General features: G+C 33.8%; 2 protein-coding genes across 2 annotated transcripts in view; one reads left to right on the forward strand and one right to left on the reverse strand.

The window, feature by feature from the left end:
* GABRA5 (gamma-aminobutyric acid type A receptor subunit alpha5) overlaps nucleotides 1–12,034 on the reverse strand; it is a 141,785-nt gene that overhangs the window by 64,067 nt on the left and 65,684 nt on the right. The gene's annotated exons all lie outside the window — the stretch shown is intronic.
* The window catches only part of GABRB3 (gamma-aminobutyric acid type A receptor subunit beta3), a 287,252-nt gene that overhangs the window by 8,108 nt on the left and 267,110 nt on the right, over nucleotides 1–12,034 (forward strand). The gene's annotated exons all lie outside the window — the stretch shown is intronic.

Raw genomic sequence — 12,034 nt, forward strand, 5'->3', positions numbered from 1 at the left:
CCGGGACTTCCATAAGAGCAGGCAATCTCCCACACACTTGTGGAGGCGGGGCTTAATGAGACAATCACGCCATTAAGCCACGCTTCCACTTTTCAATGCAGTGAATTTTTGGGGGGGTTTTATAGTAGGGGGTGCTATGGTGACGCAATGGTGTCACCACATGACCTGTCCTCCGAGATTTCCCGGAGGACAGGTTTTAAAAGTTGGCAAGTATGCTATATATATGTTTGCAGATAATAGTTCAAATTTATAGGTGCCAGAAATGCATTGATGACTGCTCATAAAACGTATACAGTCATTGAAACCAATGAATGACATCAAACAAAAAAGTTCTGTCAAGTCCTATTTATTTTTATTTATTTTAGCATAACAAACAGCATTTCAGGCTACAGGATACGTTTTGGTCCTAAAACATTGTGTAATGTGCAAAAGGTTTAGCACAAACAAAAAATTCTTGCCACAACAGTTATGTTAATAAATGCAGCTTTCATGGTCTGTTCAGACACATTACGGGATATTTTTGAACAGTGGCGCTCATGTAATAGTGCATAAAGAATTATTGTAACCCATAGTAAGCATTCAGATTCTAAGTTTTCTAGTACAGTTAAAAAATAAATAGTAATGGTGATTTGTTCTACTATAGAACATTTTTCAATGCCGACATTGCCCAATAAGTTTGGTCAAATGCTCTGTTCTGTATTAACCCAATCGTGCCACTATTTATTATTTATATAACGAAGAAGAGCCAGTGATATAACATGCTCTCAGACTGACAGCTACCAAATGTTGCGGTAAGCAATTAACATAATTGCCAAATCCAATCAGTCAGATTAGCTCTATAATTAGTAGATTCTACCCAGCAGACAAGAAAAAAAAACCAGTAGACATTTATCAAATTTATAAATCTTAAATAAAATTAAAAAAGCCACGTGGTTCATTCTTCTGCTTAAGTCAAATATGAAATTAAATTACTTAACGTAAATTTTAAATGGATATAACATCAAAGATCAAGTAACTGTATTCCATATTTTTTGTGTTTATTTTACATTTTATGAAAGGATAGTAAGCCTAACGAGCAAGTTATTTACATGAAAGACCTAGTATATTAATAACTTCAGAACTAACTTTCATAACTATACAACATTTACGTGGTTAAAAGAAAAAGATATTTCATATCAGTTTGAGATATGGGGGAAAATATAGTTGTATATTAGACTACATCCAGACAGATCTGTTTGTTTTTAAGCAACTTTACAGCTCATAATACGCCTCTCAATTCACTTAGATGACGCTCTTTAGAAAAATGCTCAGAAGCTTATGACATTATTTCTGTCAAAAAAATTGGGTATAGGAGCAGAAAATGGAGCCACACTAATCATATAGTAAAAATTATTCTGAGTGAGGCATTAATCTTCTGTTCTGTAAGTATATTGAAGGAGAACCATCTAAGAGTTTGGATGTACATATATAGGTCATGGGTGGTTTAACATCTACCTGTGTTGGTTTACTCCACAAAGCATTCCTCACTGCTTTTACACCCATGGCAGTTTTAACAAACATTACACTGATTATGAATGCAGTCTATTCCATTTTGGTATGTGTAACTTTAAAACTGCCATAAATATAAAAATGGTTTTGCCAAGCACTGAAGTTCCCCTAAATGGAAATTAGGACAACACACCAGGGGAAGATATTAAATCCCTCATGAGTACATACTGTAAAATGGCTGATAACAACAGTGTCTTATACTTTGCCATATAATATTAGATTTTCTTACTCACATATGCTTTTGTGTAAGTATGGTGTGTCTTAACTTAGGTTGTGCAAATAGCATTGTAGATAACAGTCATCAGATAGCCCCAAGGATATTTCTTAAGCTTTATGTTCAGTGACGACTTTTCATATGAAACTTACACATATTTTTGGTCCAATGGCCTTTTCTATGTATTTACAACACATTGGGCTAGATTTACTAAACTGTGGGTTTGAAAAAGTGGAGATGTTGCCTGTAGCAACCAAGCAGCTTCTAGTTATCATTTATTCAGTACATTTTAAAAAAGGACAGCCAGAATCTGATTGGTTGCTATAGGCAACATCTACAGTTTATGAAACCTGCAGTTTAGTAAATATACCGCACAATGTTTGCACTGTTATTACATAGTCAGAGATATATTTGCTCTTAGTGGCATTTCCCCTTGTGCTCATGGGTTTCTCACAGCAATATCTGCTACTTGTAGAAAATATATAATGTTTGGTTCTTAGGAAGCTGTACACCGCAGGCATGATTTTTACACATATTAACCATGACTGCATTTTTTAACCGTCTTTTACATTCTGCTGCTGGCTACACACGATGCTATGTCATCTTTTGGCACAAGTGGCCTGTCCCATAAATAATTTTATATGTTTTATAGGTATTTGGACCACTCCCTCACTTCTCAGATCATCCAAATTCCATATGTGTGACGCTCAAATTACTCTGAGCTGTAGTATACATATATACATGACACCTTGAAATGACAGCTGTCAGTGACATCTGAAGGGAGTCAGGGCAGCTCAAGGAATTGATTCAGTGACTGGCTCCATCAATCTCCGGCTCTGCATTCAATGTGATCTAATTGTGGAGAATGGATACATGCTGAATGCTTTTACATTCAGTGGATGGCAAATGCTGGGAAACCTAATTATTTCATTATGACTTTACTAGGGTTTACCTGGTGAGCCCAATTGTAGAGCAGGTGCAGTTAATGCCACTAACACCTAACACAATTGAGTGGAATAACAGCCGTATGCAAGCTGCTATTCGATTTATAGAATCCTAGATCTTGTGTTTGGGGCGCATAGAGGTGATCCATCAGACCAGTATAACAATATGATTTCACAGGTATGATAAAAGGGTCAGCTCAGATATCTTTCTCTACAGAAAAACCCCCCATAACCATTTAGAATGTTAGATAGCCATGACTCCATCTGTACATTTACCACAATCCTATTTTCATTAAAGCAAAACCAATTTTAGTTTTGTAAATTTCTTATACTTAAGGCTTTTTCTACATTTAATGGATTACATGAGGGCGTCTTTTATTGTTTTCCTTTTATCTTCTTCCTACATCTAGTCATCACAATCTCTCTAGAATCATTAGTGCATAGACACTGAGCTTCATGTCCTTCCTTACTGAACCAGATGCCATTAAAATGTCATTTTAAAATTAGCATATTTTCTGTTTATTTGTCACACTACTACAGAATAAAAGCTTTACACATTTCTGCGCTATTTGCAATTGACAAAATAGACCATTGGTTACTATTATATAATATATATATATTATTATATGTCCACAACTAATTGCATAGCTAAAATAATAAGACGTATATAAGTAATTTTCTAACATAACGTGAAATTTATATTTAGTTTTTTGGTGATGTGTCAGAAAAGAGGTATAAAATTATTATTGGTGTCCATAGTTTCTGATTGAGATAACATAGATTTTAAAAGATAAAATATTTGTGCTTCTAAATGTTTTAGGTTAGTTTTTTTTCTTTGACTTTTTATTACAGATTATGATTTGCATTAAGGTGTATTTTGGCCCTATGTTTTGTGATTTCTATCAGAGTTGCTGATTGGAAATATCACAGCTTAATGTGATTCATTGCTAGGTATAAGGTAGTCTATATATTTTTAGACTATCACAGGCTGCACATAATGCTTTTCTGAAACAAAATGCATACAATGGGGATTAAATGAAATGATGTTAAATTGGGTACTCACTACAGGGTTTCAAGCCTACTATCAGGCCAATCACATGATAAATGAGTGTTCAGCCCGATATCACATTAGTGGGTACACTGCTAAAATGAAAGATTATTGTTCTAAAATTCATCGTATCGTTTCATTTGAGTTTTAAACTGAACTAAAAATCTCATTCAATGGCGGAACGATGTAGTTCCAAATCATGCAGTGTGTATCCACTCGCGACCGGCAGTGTCCATAGATCTCTATGGAGTGTGCAGAGTCACAATCTTTTCAGCCAATGGTTATGACAGATGAAGAACACAGATCTGAAAGTAAATTGTGTAAAATGTGTTAAGTGTGTACATATGAATCGGCATGCTGATCGGGACCTTTTTTTTATTTATCATTGGTAATATCGTTAAGGATATCGCATGGGGAGAAATTTTGTATAGTGTGTCCCTAGCCTAACAATCAATAATAAGCAATTAAAGAGATCCCCATCATGAAAAGATTACAAACTATTGTATCAACAAAAAAATATTACAATTAGTCATTAGCATTCATGAGAAATGTAACATCAAAAATGTGTGCTATCATATTAAGTGATAGCTGAAATAGCAGTTGTGAAAGAATATTTTGTAACATTCACAGACATACTAGCAACAGTTTGATCAGCCTTCAAAGTGATGCATAAACACTGCAATATGTGAACATATGTTGCTCAAGGTCAGGAGAATCATTGAAGGAGTTGCTGACATTAATAATTTTGGACACAACTACTTTGGTTGGTGTAATTGTGTACATACTGATAATTGGACATAAATAATAAAGTATATAGCAAATATATATATATATTATAAAGTGTATAGTACAGTAAAAAAACACTGAGCCATATCTACCCCTATATATTTTTCTGACACATAGCTAAATATGAAGTTTCATCTCAGTTTCACTGTTCTCCATGCAGAGAATGGAACACCATATGAGTTTACCATAGGGATCCCTTACTAAAACTGGAAATCTATATTCATGGGGTCTGATTCATTAAGGAATGTAAAGCAAAAAAATGAGTAACTTTGAACCTTGGCAAAACCATGTTACAATGCATGGGGTGCAAATGAGTTTATTATTTTGCACATAAGGAAAATACTGGCTGTTTTTTTGTGTAGAATGCAAATACTTGATAGCTTTATTTTTACATTGACATTAAAAGTTGATCTAGGACATGCTCTACCCCAACTATAAATATGTCCTCACATTTTAAATTTACCTCCCCCTCCAATGCAACATGGTTATGCCAAGGTTCAAAGTTACTAATTTTATTGCTTTACTTTCCTTAATGAATCAGGCCTCTGGCGTTCATTATACTATTACAATGATGGGTTATTCTTTGCCTTCCATACTTCATTTGTTTACTGTGATATACATATATACAAATTCCTGTTTTGACTAAAGGGTCATGTGGTGAATGAAATGAACAACAGCATTGATTGCTTCCATGGCTATTCCCATGTAAATTACAGTATTACCATTCTCTCCTTACAGCATGTCCATTATGTCCTTAATTCTTTGCACTGTCACATCTACAAGTTAAAGTATCCCCAGTGGTATATTTTGCCCTGGGACATTAAAAAGTTAATAGTTGTGCCACTGCCCTACTGTATGCATAGCATATGGTACCAGAGGTAAGTCTAATGCTAAACAGTAATCTTGTTGCTACAAAAATCTGTCCTATCACAGTGAGAATAAAAAGTGCTGGTTATATCCCTTAAAAAGAAAGTCACATCAATCAATGATCTGGTTCACAAGCTTAAATATTTACATGACAACCGAATGATCTCATTTATAGCAGGAAAGTGCAGTTTGAAAATACAGGTCTCCTCTTGTTCCTCCTCTCCTGTTGTATGCAAAGATGTGTGCATGGCTGCAAATTTCATAAAGTATTATAATCATCTTTTATTTATAAAGCACTGTCCTACTACACAGCGCTGTACACTGAGTGGTTCATTACATAAACAAATTACATCAAATGGCACGAAACAGAAGGTAAAGGTAAATATTCATAGGATTTCCTGGTGTCTCAAATGAAAGTGTGACCCTTTTATGTGACCAACAGTCGCTTCGAGCTATCAATACACTGGATGCTAAAGTGTAAATCCTTGGTAAGCCTTTCTTACCTGTGTTATGACACCAAAATGCTCACATATTAGCTTCTTTCACCTTTCTATTATTATACAATTTGAGGAAAATAATAGACGCAGTCTCCGTTTCATGATCTTTTCATGTTTACCAACTGTAACCTTGCATTACATTGTCCATGCAAAGAAAATACAATGCTCACCAGACAGACTGATGAGCACTACTTAAACACCAGGCCGATGATAACTGCTAGGGAAGGAAAGCAACTAAGTTCCTTCAATAGTAATGAAGCATTACACACATTCCAGAATAAAATATGTCAAACATTAATAATCCTTTTTATTTATAAAACTTTATAGGGGGAGCTCTTGGTCATAGGTAAAACGAAGTGATACTGCCCCTTAATATATAACTACACATTACTTACAAACAACATGTAAAGTCTTATGCAAGAGAAGTGGATATTCAAGCAATCAATACGTGTTCAAGCAGCAAACATAAAATAATATACAAATAATATGCACATTTATTAAAAACACACAGTAACAAGTGTTGCAAAAAAGAATGTTAGTTTGATAACTCAAAATAATAGCTGATACATTTATAACGGTTGGTTTGCATGTCCCCAGGCAAAAACAATCCAATATAACTCCTTGCTAGACAGAATATTAGCTATATTACCCCCACATGGAGGAAGCATTGCTTCTGGTGTAGCATGAAATGAGAAACCTGACACATTAGCAGCATGTTGTTCAATTAATTGTTTAGATGCATTGGCAGCTTTAGAATTATAAACACTAAAAACAGTAGATGATCAAAAATTCTATTACGTAAGTGTCTGTCAGTTCAACCCACTTACTGCACCTAAGAACAGACAAGTGATGACGGGATCGCATTCCGGGTGTTACTGGTTATATACACTAATTGGGTCGGATCAGTAAATCCACTTTTGAATTAATCTTAAATAATTTAAATATGTTGGTGTTTTACTTCTTTCATTATTCACAAAACGACTAAAAGACACTGTAATCTGAGTTCTTCTAGTTATAAACTTGCAAATACCCCAAAACACTTTAAAGAAAACGTAATCATTAAAAAGAATAGGCAAAATCTTCTGAATGATTCTTTCAACCTGATTAAATTCCACAGTTGTTGTGGATTAACATCTTTCTATTCTTTATCTTCCAACAGAATAAGTCATATTATTATTATTATCATCATCATCATCATCATCATCATCATTATTATTATTATTATTATTATTATTATTATTAATAATAATAATAATAATACTATCCTTCATTGATAAAGTGTCAACATATTATGCAGCGCTGTACACTGAGGGCATTATGATACAAATAAATAACATAAAATAACATGAAATAGGAGGTAAAGATGTCCCTGCTAAAATTAGTTTACAATCTAATTGATCCAACAACAATTCAGGATAAACCATTCCAAGCAGAGATTCTTCAGAAACAGAGACTGACATTCAAACACTTCATTAGTTAAGCAATTATACCTGATGAGGATGAGCTGCCCTGTTCTTATCCCCTGATAATATAGTTAGAATGACAACTCACATCTAAGGCTTGGTACAAACTACAGAAATTTTCTCCTGATTTGTTATTTATAACGATTTTACCAACCACTGATTTTTTTTTAAAACAAAATTCCGATCAGTATGCCAATTCATGTGTACACACTATATATGTTTTACAAGATTTACCTTCAGATCTGTACTCTTCATCTGTCATAACCATTGACTGAAAACATCATGACTCTGTAAACTTTATGGGTATCATGATCATGAGTGCGTACACACTGCAGAATTGGAATGACATTGTTCTAGCGATGATGGAGATTATAAGTCCAGTTTAAAAATGTTGTTCAATAATACGATGGACTTTGGAATGATTATCGTTCATCGTTGCATCGTACACACTAACGTGCTATCATCTTATTGTCCCATTAATTGGCTGAAAACATTGTAGTGTATTACCTAATATTACCTAAGTAATCACACTTCCTTGTTTTTATGGTTTAAGTTCCTTTAGCTGTGTTTACAGCTGTGAGTCTATTTTTAGATCTGGACACTGCAATTATCACCCATTCTTCTTAGCAGCATTGCTTGAACTGTATCAGGTTAGATGGGGACCATGTGAGTTTTCTTCAGTAATGGTTTTCTTTATACAAAAAGTGCACATTTGTTATTGTCCCATGGACAGTTTCTACAATATCTGCCATGAAGACTGCAACTCTCTCATAGTTGTCATAAGTCTCCATAGTAAGTGCTCTTCTGGCATGGATGATCAGTTTTGGAGGACGATCTGTTGGAGACAATTTAACAGTTGTACCATATCCCCTTCTACTTGATAGTATTTAATAAATATTAATTACTTATGTTCAAAGGTGGATTCCAATTATGTGGTTCTAAACTCACTTGATGTTAAATTTTGATGACATAATTTTCATCTATAATAGGACCTGAACTCCAAAGAGCAGATTTGCATTGATGTTTTTTTATAGTTGTAACAAGACAACAAGATTGGAAATACATTTACCAACTGTGAGTATATTTAATTGGAAATCAATTGAAACACTTTAATTGTTCGCAGGTGGACTCAAGTTAGGTGACCTTTAAAGACAAGTGATTGTTCTAGTGTTTATTGTGATGCATATTAGTAAAGTGGGTAGATAGTTATGCAACCAACTATTGTATTCCTTTATTTTCTAATTAGAAAACCACTCTATAGAATTTTTCTTTTTTGGATTTCACATAACATTTTATTTTGTATTCGTGACAATAATCCCAGAATAAATCAAATTTGATCCCAACATGTAAGAAAATAGAATGTGAAGAATACCAATGGGGGTGAATAATGTTTAGCGCCACTGTACCCCCTATTTCACAAACCTGATTTACAACATGTATAGAAATGACATTTGACCAATTACTGTACAAATAAAGAAATAAAAAGGACTAAGCGTTGTTTGAAGTTGTTGCAAGTCTGAGACTAAACACTATTCACAAAAGCACATCAGTTTGTGAGATTGCAACCCAGAAGACATTTTTATAGTATTCACCAAAAAATGTCAATACACACTCACCTCTTTTGGATAATAATTGAATCCAAGAAAATATTACAGTGTTATAATCAGTATTGTACTCAATATCAATTGATATGTAATGTATAGAGAATATCCACAGAACTATAAAAAATATTGTTCAAAATTCAGTCCATGCACAATGCTAAATCAAAAAATGTCAAAAAAGAAGCCACCTTAATTGGCACAGTTCTTTGTTCTCAATATTAGCCACCTTAAAGATTTTGTTATAACCTCTAGTATAATATTTGGTACTCCCAAATCAGTAAGCCAGAAAATATTACACCTCTATCTGTAACAAGCAGTCACACTCTAAGTAAGCACCATACATATCCAAACTCTGAATTGGCTCCACCTCTGTTATCAAACGAGGTGCAGTTCTGTTATGATCTGGCGTCACGTAATATTAGCAAGTGTAACAAAGACCCACAATTTCTAGAACTATCGTTTACATCCCTTTTCCAAACTAAGTCCACATGTGGTTAATCCCAAATAGAGAGATACAGTTAATTCCACCATCAGGACTGAGTCACTTGAAAATCCGTCATTATTACTAGCAGAAAAAAGCAGTGGTATCCTATAAAACTGTTCAAAAGTACCACATCAGTATATCAAAAAGGGAACAAGGCTTGATCTGTTAAGTAAACCACACAAGGAAGTTATACCCCACATCAGTAAGATGACCTTCTGTATAGTAGTCTGTATTGAGGGAAGAAAGGATTCTTTGATCCTTCAATGGACAAGAGTAGTGAAGCTATGCACACTACAGAATAAAATACTTTATCAAAAATCAATTTATTACAAATATAAACTAGGTGAGATAGGAAAAAATGTTTGTGTTTTAAGCTAGGATTTCATATTACCAACAGCGAAAGAAAGTTTCTATGATAATGATGCGCTACAGATTTCAAACTGCATGAGATGCATTAAAGATGTGTGTTAATAATAGAATTAATTTAAAAAAAAATGTGTGTTTTAATATGATAGTATAGTAGTGCATCACTAACCTAAGAAACTTTCTATCTCTTTTCGTAATTTGAATTCTAAGCAAAAAGTTCCTGTGATTACTCTTCCCCAGATAATTCTAAGTGGGTAACACCTCAGTATTGGTGGAGAAACATGGTTGGCTTCTTTTTCTCTCTGTCGCATTTTGAGATATAGAAGTTCTCAGTCACGGTGAAGCAAAGTGTCATTACTCCAAAATATGCCGCTACAAACATTATACTTAGTGAACCTTGTGTTGTGTTTAATAAATATTAATAAAAATATTTAGTAACAAATGTTGACAACTTGGTATTCCGGATATTTGAATGGTAGGACACACTTTAAAGCGAAGTACCCAGTGGATGTAAAAATATGACTTCAATGTGCATTTTAATTGATGTTAACTGCATGTGAAAATAAAAGCATGTGAGACCATACATTTTTGCATCTTTATGTCCATTCAAGTTGCTACACATCACGGTATATAGAACACTACTTGTTCTATTTCAGTGCACCTGATGCACATCACTGACGTTGAGCACTATACATTAATCTCTACATGCATAACCAATGTGTACATAAGTGTAACATGGTTTATATGCCTTTTATTGCGTTTTAACATGCACTAAAATAAGGTTTTTTAAATGTACGTGGGTATGTAGGCAAACATTGTTTCAATTGTTTGTTTCACCCATTATTTATTTACTGCATGTCAAAGTTTGTTCCCTTAACTCCCTTTTTGATTATTTAACTATAAGGCTTAAACAACTATTATTTTGTTGTTTTTTTAAACTTGCCCTGGGTCTCCTTTAAGCTAAGGGAATGAAAACAAAACAGAATTAATGAAACCAATGTAGCTTGTTTCAAAGCAAAACAAAAAAAAGAAACTGCTGAAAAGAGAGAATAACAATACTAGGTTTGTTTTGTTTTTTGCTTTTTTAGAAATGACAAATATTGTAACAAAAATGCAAAAATGTATACTTTTGATTTACATGTTTGTTTACTTAACATATTGAAATAGCTAACTTTTTATGTCATGCTCATTAGCTAGGGGAAACATGCACAAATAGCATTCTTTTCCCATTGTCATGTTTACATATTCAGAGCAATCTTAGAAATGTATCCTGAAATGTCTAATCCTTAAAGGATATAATCCTTATTTGTGTCCTTTAAATCCAGGTCTTAAAGAGCTATAGGAGCAGATACAGAGTTTTTTCTTAAACTCATTTTTCATTTGTTGTTGTTGATCTTTGTATATTGTGAGAGATTGTGTGCAGGGCACCTCTTACTTCTTTGTTACTTTGTTATGTCCTTTTATTTTACTGTGTTTGTTCCCATTTATAAAGCACTACTGAGTATGCTAGGGCAATATAAGTAGAGAATAATAATAATAATAATAATAATATAATTAATAATATTTTTTGAGTCATCAGAGGCTCAAATAGGATTCCCCTATTTTTAATACTAATCACTTCAATGGCATCTGGGTCTGTTAGTAACTGCAATAGCAGTATTACTAACAGATACTCTTCACCATGGATCTTAGAATAATTCCTTGCATGGAGTAGCTGATTCAGCTATCCAGTGCAAGATACCTGACCACTTACTGGTCCGAAATTGTAAGGATACATCTCTTTGGGCTTTTGGAATAACAACATTTTCCATTGCTTTTGTATTGTGCAAACAGCTTGCAGTTTTTACCACTACTTGTGCACATTGCTGAGCCAGGAACTGAAATGGCTCCTGGTTGTCATTGACACACAATTGGGAGATGGGGGGGTATGAAGGAGCATAATCATTCCATATCCATGATGATATATCAAAAATGTAAATCTGCAGTTTAACACCAACATTTTGTGGGAAGAGAAGAAAATGAGGAAACACTGAACATATTGGTTTCCTATAAATTAAAATGGGAAGTTGCGCACAAGGGACAATAAGACTGCAGAGTTCTTACAAATGTTTTCCTCTCTGTGTACTAAGGAATAGGGTGTAGTGTATTCATAGTATCCTAGTGCTATAGGCACCTAAACCAATGCAAAAGTATGGTTGCCAGAAGTCTCATTAGAA

The sequence above is a fragment of the Mixophyes fleayi genome, chromosome 2, assembly GCF_038048845.1.
Source record: "Mixophyes fleayi isolate aMixFle1 chromosome 2, aMixFle1.hap1, whole genome shotgun sequence".
In the NCBI taxonomy this organism is placed as follows: domain Eukaryota; kingdom Metazoa; phylum Chordata; class Amphibia; order Anura; family Limnodynastidae; genus Mixophyes; species Mixophyes fleayi.